The following is a 13,687-nucleotide window of genomic DNA, read 5'->3' as shown; positions in this document are numbered from 1 at the left end:
GGGGTCAGAGTACCAAAAACATAAAGAGACTCAATTACTTTGGAGGAATCAGAACATAATGTATACACAGTCATCAAGTTAGGGATTAGTGTTCCTTTGCATTTGTTTTTTATTTTGATGAAATAACCTTCTGTGCATAATAATAACAACTTAAAACTTGTAAACAAACCTGAGGACAGCGCCATGGCTGCCTCTCTCTTAGCCACAGCTGGCGGAGAGGGAATATACTTTCTTTCTCTAAGTGGGAGCCGCCCGCCCGGAAGTTCTGCGGGAGAAGCTGGTGTGAGGAGCAATCCTCTGTCCCTTCAGAGGGTATTGAGAGTGGCCGCAAGGTCTGGATCGCACGTGGAAGAGGTACAGCCGGCGCCGCCTGCAGCGTCACAGTCACCACCATGGGCGCAGCATGGGTCGTGGGGCGGGAGCCCGGCTAGTCGAGGAGGATCCGCACTCAGAGCCCTTGAGCTGACCGTGCTCTCAGCGCTTTGGCAGTGTTTGAGCTGGTGACCCGGGCGAGGGGAAGGGTGGGTGGGTTGGATCTCCGGCTCTGTAAGTCCTCTTGGGAAGGGACAGTCCCCCGCCCCCTCCCTCCTCCTCCTCCCTCCGGGCCTGACTGCGTGTTGAAGGAGCCAGAAGAGGAGACTTGGACCTACGAGACCCAGGGCAGAGCCATGGAATCTCTGGAGTCCACATTCTGGTTTCCTCCAAGCCGCAGTGCGTCCATCAGACTCGCTTTGGAGCAGTCCCATGACATAGAGGGGGCATTTCGGGGACGCAGGTGCAGGGACAGGACGCGGTTGGTTTGAGGAGTCTCTGCCTTCAGTGGCCTTCAAATGAAAGAGTGCGGGGCACCAGCATGGTGTCTTCGAGAGAAGGGGACTGGGGAGTTGGAGGAGAGGCAGACTTGGGCTAGAATCTGAACTGTGTGAGTAGCTGGACTTTTCTAAGTTTCGAGGTGGCACCTCAGATGAAGGTGTGACAGGAAGACCTTTTATATATCGTAAAGTGCTCTCCAAGACGTAAGGAAATACTATTTCCCCAGTGCGCAGAGCCTCACTGCCCCAGACGCCCGCCCAGGTCCTCCGATCTCGGTCCACGTCTGTGCGGAGGATCCCCAGACTTCGTGGCTTGGCGAGAGCGGCTTCCGGGCACGTCCCTCCCGCGGCTCTTCTGGATCAGCTGGGAGACCTCGGGGAATGAACCCACATGGCAGGACTCCCGCTGGTCCTGTGTGCAGTCAGACTTTCTTGCTGATTCCATCCTTGGGTCCCTGCCCTGTCCTTGGCCCTTCCGAGCGTCCTGCTGTCCTCCATGGATCTCCCTTGCTGGAGTTCCCTGGTCCGCGAGGGTGTGCTACGGTGCCAGGTGGGGCGGGGGGAGCTGCAAACGCACCAGAGCCCCGGGACGTGTGGTTCTCGAACCTACAGGGCCTGGGGAGGAGTACGGCGGGAGGGGTCCTTAGGAACGAGGTTGGCACAGAATTGGGAGACCACAGGGAAATTTTATCCCCTGTGGCAACAGAAAATAAACCCTGAAGGAACGTGTCCGTTTTCTATTTCCCGGGGAAAGAAATGACAGCCCCGAACCAGCATCTTCTCGCTCTTCAGTACAGCGAAGCCCACCTTCGGAAGTTCTCGTTCTTGCCCACTCGGCGTCACCATCTTTTCCGAATTGAGGATATTTCGTTCATTCTCTGCCCAGCCATCGTGCCTTAGGCCCTGGGAGCTCCTCTTTGTCCTCTTCCCGTGTCCGGGGTAAGGAGCCCGCGGACCCACACACGCCCGCTGGACTCCCTGCTTTGCTCCTGGCTGCGCTGACTCTTATTCATTCCAACAGTCACCGAAGGCCATGACAACTCTGGCAGGATTCTTTTCCCGCCCTACAATAGCCAACCCAGGTCAGGTGTCCTCTTTGGGCACCCAGGCCAGGTACTGTCTTCGTGCACCCAGGCCTGGGCATTGCTCCAGGAGACGCGGTGGCGACCCTTGTTACCTGCGTTCTGCACAGCCCCGCAGACTGCAGCAGCAAGCTCACCCAAGCAGCCCCAACTTAATTTTCTTCCCTCTGGGACTTGTTTCCCTGGAAAACCTCTCCCGCCCCTCTCCAGCCATCCCAGTGGGGCCAGGAAATATTTCATTTCCATAGAAAAGGCTCAATTTAAGTGCAGGGTGGGGCGCAGTGGGCGGGGCAAAGGTGGCTTATAGAGCATAGAATTTCTCTCCAGTCCAAACGAGTCTTCTGTGGTTAAAGCGCAAATCTGTGTGTGCCCTTGGGCGACAGAGAGACTGCAAACCGAGAAAACAAAGTGTCCAGTGAGATGCGGAGTGTGCCCAGATTTCCCTTCAGATGGTTTGCGGAAAAGCCTGTGATGTGAACTTTCTGCAGATTGTGTATGGAGGGAGCTAAAGGAAAGGAGGAAGGGGAGAGGGCTGGGGAGGGGGACGTGTGAGCGTGAAATGTGTGTGTGTGTGTGTGTGTGGTGTGTGCCCAGGCACAAGGGCCGAGGAAGGAGTCGAGAACGTCCCGCAGGCTAATTGGTTTAAGACATTCTGCAAGCGCTGGAAAAGGTCGTTGAAGGAGTTCGCTGCACACACACAAAATAATAATCTTAAAAAAGAGTGCCGGGCATGCGCACAGAGAGGATGCCATATTGGAATGAGGCTGTAGTGGGAGTCGGAGGACCGAAGCGGGCGCGCGAGGGAGGCGGCGGGCGGGGAGCGAGAGAGGCAGAGCGAGCGGGAGCCAGGCAGAGCCTGCGAGTGAGGCCGGTGTCCTCGCCAGCGGTGCCTGGGGCCTTGGTCCACGCGGAGGAGAGGACGAACTTCACCAGGTAGGACACTGCGCGGGCCCCTGTCCCTGCGCCCAGCCCGCCCCTCCAGAAGACCTCTGGCCCGCAGGTTGAGTCCTCCGGTCAGTTTTCTTTTCTTCTTCTTCTTTTTCTCTCTCTCTTTTTTTTTTTAGCTTAGAAAAAAGGGAAGCTGGAGCCAGCCTGGGGAAGGGGACTGGAGGAGGGGTGTTGAGGGAGAGGAGCAAAAGAGAAAGGCAGGAGGAGAAAGCGATAGCACTTGAGCAGAGCCCCAAACTCCGCTCTGTGCTTCGGGTTGTCATTTTTGCTTCCTCTGTCCTGTTGACCCTCGTCCCTCGGCTTTGAAGAGCCCGGCCTTCCGGGAGTCGGTCAGTAGTTGCAAAGTACCCTCCTCGAGGGGTGCAAACAGTCCCCTCCCGCCGCCCACCTTCCTCGTTTGCGCTCCTTTTAGCGACGCAGCCGCCCTTGCTACTCAGCGCTCCCCTGTCTCCTCCTCTCTGGGGTCCCTTTCTTCTTCTTCTTCTTTTTTTTTTTTTTTGGTGTGTGTGTGTGTGTGTGTGTGTGTGTGTGTGTGTTGAGGGAGTAGGAGGAGATGGTGGGGTGAGGACTGGAGACCAACCATCCAGGGGGTGAAAAAATCGGCACACATTCGGAATCGCCCCTTTGGAAACATTTGCCTGCAGCCGAAATGAAATTGTCAGTAGTAGTTTCGGAGCGTGCTCCAGCGTGAATGATCTTTTTGTTCTTTTTTTTCTTCTTTCTTTAAAGTAATATCCTGTCACTTGGGGCTTTCCTGTTGTCTACTTTCATATGACCTCCTTTCAAAATTACTAATATAATCTGGCTTTGGAGTTATTTTTTAGTGTGTGTGTGTGTGTGTGTGTAAAATCCGCCAAAAAAACCCACACCTAAACTGTAGGAACTGCTACATATATTTATTGATTTTGACCCAAGTTGGCGGGGGATTAATTAAGCCAGGGAAGAGGGAGCCTTGGGAATGGGAAGTGGTGGATTCGCTGGTGGCCGGACACAGTCAAGAGCTGGGTCTGTACTTGTGTTTTCTTGGAAGAGCTACAACTGCGGGGAAGGAGTATTTAGAAACCCTGCCAGTTCCAATATGGCGGGCTAAGGTGGCTTTTAAAAACTGAAAATAAAGGTTTTGAAGTGGGAAAAAACCCGACTGGAGTTGCCATCCCTTAGTTTCGACTCTCTTTGGCTACTCCAAGAGTTGCTTTAGCGAATTAAATGGGAAAAAGGAGAGGAAATGAGCTGCCTTCATTTTTTCCGTGGTTAAAGTCTGCGTGTCCAGTCCATTGCTAGAGGGGAAAAGGGTGTCGCTGACTGGGACTGGGGCATTCAAGCACAGTGGCTGTGTGCTTCTGGATCAGTGTGCCTACCTGTGTGTGCAGTGGTGGTGGTGGTGCGGGGGGGCTACCAAAGAGACCCGCCCCGAATATGTGTGTGCGTACATCTTGGAACCAGACCCTGCCATAATTTGACGTGACAAACTGCTGACACGTGGTGCAAAATACATGAGGGGAGAAGGAATGATTTATTTCGGCATTTTCTGAGACAAGCTCTCGCGCTCGCTTTCTCTCTCTGTATGCTGGATCCTGTGCGGTAAAGAGCGGAGTAGGTGGATCGAGGAGGTGCTATTTAAAACGACTTATTGAGGGTCCAGGGTATTGGGTGCAATTGGGCTGCAGACGCCTGTGGGGTTTTGTGTGTGCGTGCTTGGGGGCGCGCTGCACTTAGCGGTGGCTCCTGCTACCCTTCGCGCTGCAGTGGGGTGGGAGGTGAGGGACCCGCGGTCTGGGCATGCGGAGGGTGAAAGTGGAGCGGCAGACGAGAGAGGACACTGGGACCTCCGCCAAAAAATTGTATAGGGTCGAGGTGAGGAGTTGCTTTGGAGTTGCGCTCTAAGGAAGGTGGGGGATGGGGAAAGCTTTCTCTTGAGAAAGTGTCTCTTGCCTAGGTCCGGCTCCTCGAGGGCTCGATTGGAGAGAGGCGTCCTCCCAGTTAGCGGTTGGGGCTGTTGCCTTGGGGTTTGAGTGGCAGTGAGGTCCCTGGGAAAGACTGCCATCTGGGGCTGGAGAGGGCCTGGGACTGGAGTTTGGGGGCAAAGTTGGAGCCTATAAAGGGAGCCCGAGGGTAAGCAAGCAAAACCGAGCTCGCTTGGCTGTGAACCGGGGTCCCCAACAGGGGTCGCCAGTGGCCAGGACGCAGCCGCCCAGAGGAGGTTGCGCGGCAGCGGCAGCGAGAGGGACCCGGGAGACCCGGGCCATGCGGCTGCCGCACAAGGTCCCCGAGACCTGGCGATGGCATGTCCAGGGGACCTTCCCTGGATTGATGAACCTGCCAAGTGCACCGAGATGTTTTTAAATCATGGTGTTGGCTAGGATTGTAGTTAACCCAGTAACGTGGTCTTTGGGCATTTGCAGGGTCCTATGGGGGTAATCTATAGGATCTTTTGGTCCTCCCCACTTAGACGCCGCGCTGTCTGAGAGGTCTGTCCCTCGCGGTGTCCCATGGGTGGGGGTCAGGGGTAAGCATTACTAGGTTTAGAGCCCCTGCAGCAGATTTTCCCTCTCACATGGGAAGCGAGGATGAGCTATGGGCGACACTTCAGTGAAGACGCCTTCCACCTCCCGGGGCCGAGCGCGCGGAGCGTCCCGGAGCTTCCAGCCTGCGCTGGCGGTGCGTCCTCTCGGGGACAGCTCTCTCGTGGGCTTCGCTGAAGTGGAAACCAGCCTAAAATGGCTCTGTGCTTGTAAACTGCAGTTTCAGACGGGAACCCCTCCCCTCCTCCTCCTGACGTCGCCGCTGACAAGCACACAATTCCCTCCAGCGCCTCGAAACCCGCGATTTTGCACCGAGCTTTGCGGTGGAAGCGAATATACAGCTGATTACAAAGAACATTCTACAGGATATTCGAAGGGCCCAAGTTTCCTTTCATTGTGGGGAGGACCTAGAGGGGTCCGGCCGACCACCGCCCTATATCCCGGGGCAGGGAGGAAGACTCGGGGCGCTCAGGCGGCCCAAGGCTGGGAACCTTTACGATAAAAAACGTTGGAAAGTGCCCTGGGGACGTGGAGGGTGGCCTTGCAGGAGCGATTGTCACCCCCCAGGGTCGCCTGTCATGGACGGCATTTGTGGTGTGGAGAGTACAGAGACGATGCCGGGAAGCCTGGTAAACGGTTCCCAAACTTCTGGAGACCAGCTTGCAGTTTCGCTTTCAGAATTTTCGGGATCTGTGGGTTTCTAGAGTTGGGTGGGATTCCGGGAAGGGCAAGGCGCCAAGAGCTGGCTGTGCGGATACTCATTCCCCTTTCCGCGCAGTAATCAGACTTCTCACCCACCCAGGCGTCCTCTGCTTTGCCTCCTCGGACACGACCGGGTGGGTGCGTTTGAATAGCTCGGGCTCTCGGCCCCGCCCACGCGCCCCGGCTCCGGAGACCACTGTCCCTGTGCTACGTTTCTTGGGCTCCAGCGGCGCTGCTGCAGTGAATCTGAGCCCACTGGTGGGAAACAGCTTTCGACAAGGGGAGACCTTACCTGAATCCGCATCCATCGCCGCTGCCCCCCACTTTCTCTCACCTCTCCACTTTTGCGCCATAGCCAAGGGACCTGGGGAGTCTGTTGGCGTGTCTACACCAAGCAAATAGATCCATGTTTTACCAGGTCGGAGAACACGCAGAAACAGGCTTAAATTCGGCCTCATTTCCTGGGGAGGCGGTTGGGGGTGGTGAGAGAGATTGAGCGGGGAACGTGGGGGAGGGAAGAGGCTTTGATGGTTAGAAGGAATCGTCGGCCAGGCTCTCCTTTGAGATAGGAGACCTGCTACTTTCTCCAGGCTAAGCATTAAATTTGCAAACACTCTACTTCCTCCTTTCCATAAATAAATACTCTCAGATATTTACCTTTGCTAGTTGCTGGGACCAAGCCGCCTGCCAGAAAAGGGATAAGGGGACACATGGACACACATCCATGCACACCAGAAACCCGCTAGTCCCCTACCAAAGTTTGTACTGTGCGCAGAACCGCTTCCGGGGCCGGTGTAACCATTGCCCAGTGGCAGGGCGATTCAGGGCCCCTACCCTAGAGAAGAGTGCCACCAACCACCGTTTTGAAACGTGTTGTTCTAGAAGTAACAGCTGAGACCTGCTGGGGTGGGAAATGACGAATTTCCCAGTTCCCCTTACCGGCACCTTGAACCTCAAATAGGCTATCCTGCTGGGACAAGAATTTCCATAATGATGGGAGCCCCTTGTGAGGGAGCTTTTCCTCTTTATGCTTTCTTGCAGAAATTATGGACTAATTTTTTTAAAAAACCCGTTTTGGTATAAACAGCTATCTTCATGATTCTTGACTTAATAAAAAGCAGCCAGCATAAATTCCTGAAGAAAGCGGAAAGCCTTAGTGATCTCAGATTGGCCTCTCCTCCATTCTCTCTCATCAAGACCTTCCTTTTCCGCTCTGGGAGTATTGAAGCACTCTATCAAATCCCATTTCTGCCAGTCTAGTTGGGTGGCATTTTCTACCTTTCTCTATATGCCAGTGTTCCCAAAGGACTTGCCCAACCGGAGAAGAAATGATGGAAACATTGAGCATTGCTCTGAGCAGTAACTGAATGAAGGTTCCATTTAATTGATACTGTGCTTTTGGGATTTAAGAAGCCTGTGCAATGAACATGCGCACTCTGCTGGGCCTACACTTAAACGTAAAAGTTTTTGTCAAGATATCAAAGTAAACGAATTCATTTTTAAAAAAATAATTTGGAAACAATAATAGTCTATAGTAGGATTTGAATGACCTCCAGTTCTTGTATTCTATGTATTTTGCTATTTTAAATATTTGGAGTTCACTTAGCAGTGTGGTGATCATAAAGAATTTGTAAGAGGTTCTTGTACCAAAATGAAATTAGAATCCATAACTCAAGACACATTTTGTGCTTTTTGTCATTGTTCTTACATCTATATCACCCTGGTAGCAACTGTCAACTGATGTCATGTCATTGCCGATAATGGGAGTCCCCAATATGGGGTGCGGTGAAGAAGGAAACTTTATCCAATGCCAAACAACTCAATTGTGATACAGTGGGGCTGTTGGTGGAACAGTTCAATTGTGATTCAGCAGGCTGTGAAAAAAGCTGGGCTGGGCTGCAAGGCAACCCTGGGGCCAGGCCCCTCTGGCTAGACAGCTCTGCTCTGCCCTCCTTCTTGTTTGTCTGGTTAGCTTTGCTCTGAGTCAGCAAAACATCTTTGGTGTTTCAGCTCAGCAGGAAAACACAGTCTTAGGGGGGAATGGAAAGTGCAATCCCAGAGCCAGAAGAGAACTGACTTATATAGAAAAAAGTCCTCTGCCCCATCTTAATGCAAATGAAGACTCCAAATTCTCTAAGTTTGATTGGTGCAAAAGGCACTGCCCCAATTGGTCAGAACAGAGCTGCTTTGATTGGTCAGCGGAGAAACTGATGGGGAATAGAGCTGTGTAGCAAGAGTGCATGGGGAAAAAAACCTCAGTCCTACTGATTGAAATAGGAGTCTAGGAACTCCTTTAACAGGTCTGGCTCTGATGGCAGAAACAGTGTAGGGGGTAGTTCAATGCAGGCTTCTCCTTGAAGTGCAGTTTTTTTGTGAGAGGTTCCTATGTAGAAATAGCTGTTTTTTAAAATTTGAGCCCAGTTAGCTACCAGGAGCCCTTTTTAATAGGTATCTTCTTTTTCAGGGTCCACACAACTTATTGTCTCCATTCCACAAATAAAATTAAAAAAAAAAAAAAAAAGGGAAATTATGCTTGTTACAACACACCAGAAAGTCAATCTGTGCATTCAGTGTAGTGATCCAGGATTTAACAACTCTATTTGGAAGGAAGATTCCTGATAGAGGTGGAGAGAAGACAGAATCAGCAGGCATGGCTTCTGGTTTCAAAGATGTTTCTGTCTAGCTGTGTGATGTAGGACCAGTTATGTCAGCTTTCCGAGCCTTGTCTTCCTTACCTATAAAAGTACAGTAATGCACTGGACTGGAAGATCACCGAAAGACCTCCGTGCTTCTGTTGGGGGAAAAATCTGTGATTCAGCACATCTATGCAGGCATGGCCAAGTGATTTATCTTTTGGACTCATGTCCACAAAGTGTAGTGAAAATACTACTGACCTTGGTTGACAGTGGCTCGAGATGATATTTGTGAAATAGTAGGTTGTAGTTCACTGTACAGAAGTGCTGTTATTGTTAAGTGACAAAAGCTTCACGTGGGGTCATGTTTTTATTACTGCTCTGGAAAAGGAGAGGCATAGAAAGACTGAGGCATACACAAATATAGCCTTCACAAATAACCCCAGTAATGGCATAGACTGGGTTAGGTCAGCATGTCTTTGAATCTAAGCCATAAACAATACCTGATTGAGTTTGCTCTAATAATTCCTAGGACTAGAAGGGACCATTCCATGTAGCCCTCTGTACCCCAGCATCCCCAATAGGATGAGCAAGTGGACCTCATTCACTAATATTTGTATTGTGGGTGAATGACTGCAACCTCCTGGTTACCCCACGAGTGAAAGAATCAGGTCTGACCTTCCATTTTCCATACCCCCTCTTTATGTTGGGCTACTAGGCAGTATTTCCTCTCTTTGGACAGTGTTCTGGGACAATTCATGAGAAAAATGCTCTTGTTGACTAAAATAAGTGTTGAGGTTAGTGTAAACAAGATGGTTATGGACAGGACTGTATAATGTAAATAAGGGAAGATAGTCAATTTAGAGCTTGTAGTATAACAAGGAATATTATATGATTTATATGAAGTAACTAAATAATATTCTTAAGGATTGGCTTTGAATAACCAGTTAAGCAGTGTTCTGATTAGAAGATGCCATCACCATACTCCTCATCTGGTTAGCCCAGTTAATTTCAAAGAATGATAATACTTTACCATATGTTGAGAGATAGGATCCCTTGTGTTATTGATAAGACGACACTCACTAATCAAAAAGTTTTACTCTCTTGTCACTTAGGTTTCCATTCTTGTGATAAGATAGATGTCTTTGACACTGATTAAAGAAAGAATCCATTGTGCTTTTTGGTTTCATTCTTTTTGATTTTATTAAAAACAAAAATGACACATTTAGGTAGATACAGTTCTTGTTAAAGCATTTGATGAATTCTGTGAAGTAGGGCAAATGATGTCATCAGTTGTAACTAAGAAAGAGGGATTTGGAGCTGGTGGGATATGGAAAGATGGAACAGATTTTTATCCTGTGATTTTCTTTTTTTTGCTTTGAAGTTTTATTGGCTAAGAAAAGATCTTATAAAGACTTATTAAAATATACCCTCTATACTTTCTCCTAAATTTGGCATATTGCTGCTGCTGCTGTTGTTTTTTATTTCATGAAAAACTGAAGTATGAACAGTAGCACTTTCAGGTAGAAAACAAGAGCCTGAAATTCCAAGTGCAAGTTTCTGCAGTCTCATTGTCAATATAATTTAAATAGGTGCTCATTTAAAAACTGGACACTTGGATCTGTTGGTCCAGGGGTTAAGGGTGGAATTAATTGGATTTGGAATTACCTGTTTACTTTGAAAAATGTTAAAGTAAAAATAATTGCTTATTTAAATATCTACCGCTTGCCAGTCACTCTTATTGCTTTGAAATCTATTTACTTGGTTGGAGTGTTACCACTCCCGTTTTATAGATGGGGAGAATGAGGCTTTAGAGAGCCTGAGTAACTCTTAGTCTTATATTGTCTGGAAACTGTAGGTACGGTGTAGTGGTCATTCACTGTGTGTGAGACACTGCCTGCCACAGTGAGTGCATTCTCTTATTTCATCCTTGTAGGAGAGTGCTGTTATCTTTATTTTACTGATAAGGAGATTGAGTCTTTAGTGGTGTAATGCAAGATCATACAAATAGCCCTGGCCAGTTTGGCTCAGCGGTTGAAGCGTGGGCCTGCAGACCAGAGAGTCCTCGGTTTGGTTCCCGCTAGGGTCATGTACCCCCCCCCAATAAAAGATCATACAAATAGGGGTTTTCTTCCTATTCAGTTTGAAGTGAAGGCCAGAGTGTTTTCTTCTTGCGTTTAGTTCAGATGGTACTGGGAGAACAGAGCTTTTAGAAAGTTTAAATCACTGTTTTTAAACTTTAGAAGTGAAAATACTCAGTGTCCCAGAGTTGGGATAGAAAGTTGTTCACTGTCATGTAAATTGACCATTAAAGATTTGGGAAGTGTTGAATTTCTGAAATTTCATCTTCATTAAAGAATAGTTGATTTTCATATAAATCAATTTCCCTTTCCCCCTCCTCCGCAAGATGCTGCCACATCTGAAAATAAGTTTTAATTATTCTCAAGTGTGGAAGAAGGGGAGAGTGGAAAAAACAAAAAGACACTATGGAAAGCTGGGGAAGAGAGCTAGGATTTTCTGTTCTAAAAAGTTTTGGCTGCTGATTAGCATAGTCTTTTAGATTCACCTTAAGGTTTTGGCCTTTTATTAGATTATTTTCTTCTCCTGTAGAAAACCATAGACAGACTCCCCCCAAGCTGCCCTCTGTGAGAGACCTAACTAAGCACTGTCTTGTGCCCCACTTTGGGGTCATCAGCTGGTTGTAGACTCCTTCTCTGGTGAAGCTTGAAGCTTGAAGCTGGCAAGTCAGGTGTTCTTAACTATATATGAGCAGAAATTCATTTCACGTCTTTAAAGCACTGGGAAAGAAGTCAGGTTTTGCCAAATCAAAGCGGCTGATTTTTTAAAAAGAGCAATTGGCTTTGGCATTATTTTAGGAAGAGCACTAAGTATGTGGCAAATAAACTACAGTCTGATGGTTTGAGTGAACCTTGGCTCAGAGCGTTTCATGTGACCGTGGCTAAGTCACTTTCCTTCAGACTTCAACCTTCTATTCTTTTTTTTTTTTTTTCCCCTAGGAAGAATGGCAGGATAGAATTCTTGCTGGGTACAAATGTATCTTAAAAACCTGCTTTGAAAGGTGAAAGACATGCAGCTTGGTGACAGACGCTATCTTTTTGTTAGAGAAAAAAATCTCTATGACTTGTGTAAGATACAAGTTGCGAGGAAGCATTTGTACTTGCTGTCATTTTTCTTTTTTCCCATCTCCACATTGGAAAGGATGGTTCCCTCTGGGTCCTTTTTTTTTTTTTTTTTTTAAAATGTTATATACTCAGTATTAGTCATTTTGTCTATTTACTAAGCAAAACCCTCACCAGGCATGCTTCAGAAAAGGGGATCTGTCATTTGATATAAATGGACTCCTCTTGGTGCATGGCGTAGGTTGGAGTTCTTCAATTAAAAAAGACAGAGATTCATAGAAGACTGCTCTAAACAGCCTCCTGTTGGTGCTCTGTCTGAAAGAGATGCATTGCTTCTCAGGCATTGTGGAGAGCTTGGAGAATGTTCCATAAAATGAGTGGAGACAGGGACAGGAAAGAACAAGGGGAATGGAGGAAAAAACATACCCAAAGACTTCGGTTGGATGCCTGAGGTGTTTGTGTTCATTTCTGCAGGGAAGAGACTGGATTTGCCTCTCTGAGGGCAGAGAGGTATGTAAGAGGCAGGTTGGAATGGAGATGCCTGGGAGGAAGAGAGGTAATCTGGAGATAATAGTTCACCTGCACAGGTGTGAACAGAAAGAGGCCAGGCCATGAGGACAGTGACAACTCCTGGGGACAAACATTTCCTTTTCCAGACAGTCTACTTGTTTTTAATAATTAACATCATTGTTGATATGAACTCACCCAGTTAAACTTCATCTGCTCTTTTTTTTTTTAATTTTTAATTTTTTATTTTTTATCCTCACCCGAGGATATTTTTCCATTTTTTGTACAGATAGAATGGGAGGGAGAGAGAGGAAGGGAGAGAGAGAGAAACATCGATGTGAAGGGACACATTGAGTGGCTGCCACCCGCACGACCAACCAGGGCCGGGGACAAACTGCAACCGAGGTACGTGCCCTTAGCGGGAACCGAACCCGGGTCTCTCCGGACCGCAGGCCGACGCTCTAACCGCTGAGCCAAACTGGCCAGGGCTCATCTTCTCTTAATCATACTTATTCTTCCATAATACATAGTCTTTTATTTGTCAATGACCGAGCAGCAGATGTGAAATCACTACTCTAACTTCTAGCTTTATGCTGAAGGCTGTAGGATGGATCCCACTTGGCTCATTGGCCTAAGGTTGATTTGCTGAGATTTCCACCAACTCACCAACCTGATTTGGGTCATGACCCCTTCAGCCCTCATCCTTGGTCCGTCTCCTTGGCAGTTCACAGCCTTCATTCTCCACTTGGTCCAATTAAGAGACTTTTAAAGTTCCAAGTGTGTACGAAGATGTGTGTTGGAGACACTTACCTCCCAGGGTTTGTTTTTGGGGGTGATTTTCCAGAAACTAATTTGATGGCAGGTGAAAGTCCACAGGAATGGGTGCTCGATTCAGGCAGTCCCTAGCGGGAGAGCTTTCCTGGCTGAGTGGAGGGGAGTGAGGAGGCTGTAAGTCAGGCCCAGAATGTTCTGAGAAGCATTAACATCCATGTGCTAATTACATAGGAAAAAAAAAAAAAAAAGCTCGGCAGAATGCAGCGGTGATGGTTCCTGGTGAAGCTGGTGTTTCTGAGGTGATTCGGGGCCTCACAGCTGGCGTAGCCAATCCCTTCTCTGTAGGTGAGGAGATGTCAACGGTTGAGTGCCCTGGTTGACATAAAAGCGATGGATGTGGGGCAACCTCAGTATTTCTCTGCTCGCCTGTCCCCCGCACTGTTCTCTATAGCATGAGTCCTGAAAAACAGCCCGCTCTGGAATCAGACAAGCCAGTCCTGGTTCTCCGGGCTGATGTGGTTGGCAGGCGGGAGAAGGGCTCTAGGGGGAGTCACAGAGTATTGGGAG

At 48.7% G+C, this 13,687-nt stretch overlaps 1 protein-coding gene across 1 annotated transcript in view; it reads left to right on the top strand.

Annotated features, from left to right (window-relative positions):
• Window positions 1-2,742: 2,742 nt before the first annotated feature.
• Window positions 2,743-13,687, top strand: part of SFMBT2 (Scm like with four mbt domains 2) — a 217,274-nt gene continuing 206,329 nt past the window's right edge. The window contains exon 1 of the mRNA XM_036276008.1: window positions 2,743-2,827. The gene's annotated coding sequence lies outside the window, so the exon portion shown is untranslated. The remainder of the gene's footprint in view (window positions 2,828-13,687) is intronic.

The sequence above is a fragment of the Molossus molossus genome, unplaced genomic scaffold, assembly GCF_014108415.1.
Source record: "Molossus molossus isolate mMolMol1 unplaced genomic scaffold, mMolMol1.p scaffold_m16_p_1, whole genome shotgun sequence".
NCBI lineage: Eukaryota > Metazoa > Chordata > Mammalia > Chiroptera > Molossidae > Molossus > Molossus molossus.
Note: the sequence above shows the minus strand (reverse complement) of the source record. Positions and strands in the feature narration are given on the sequence as shown.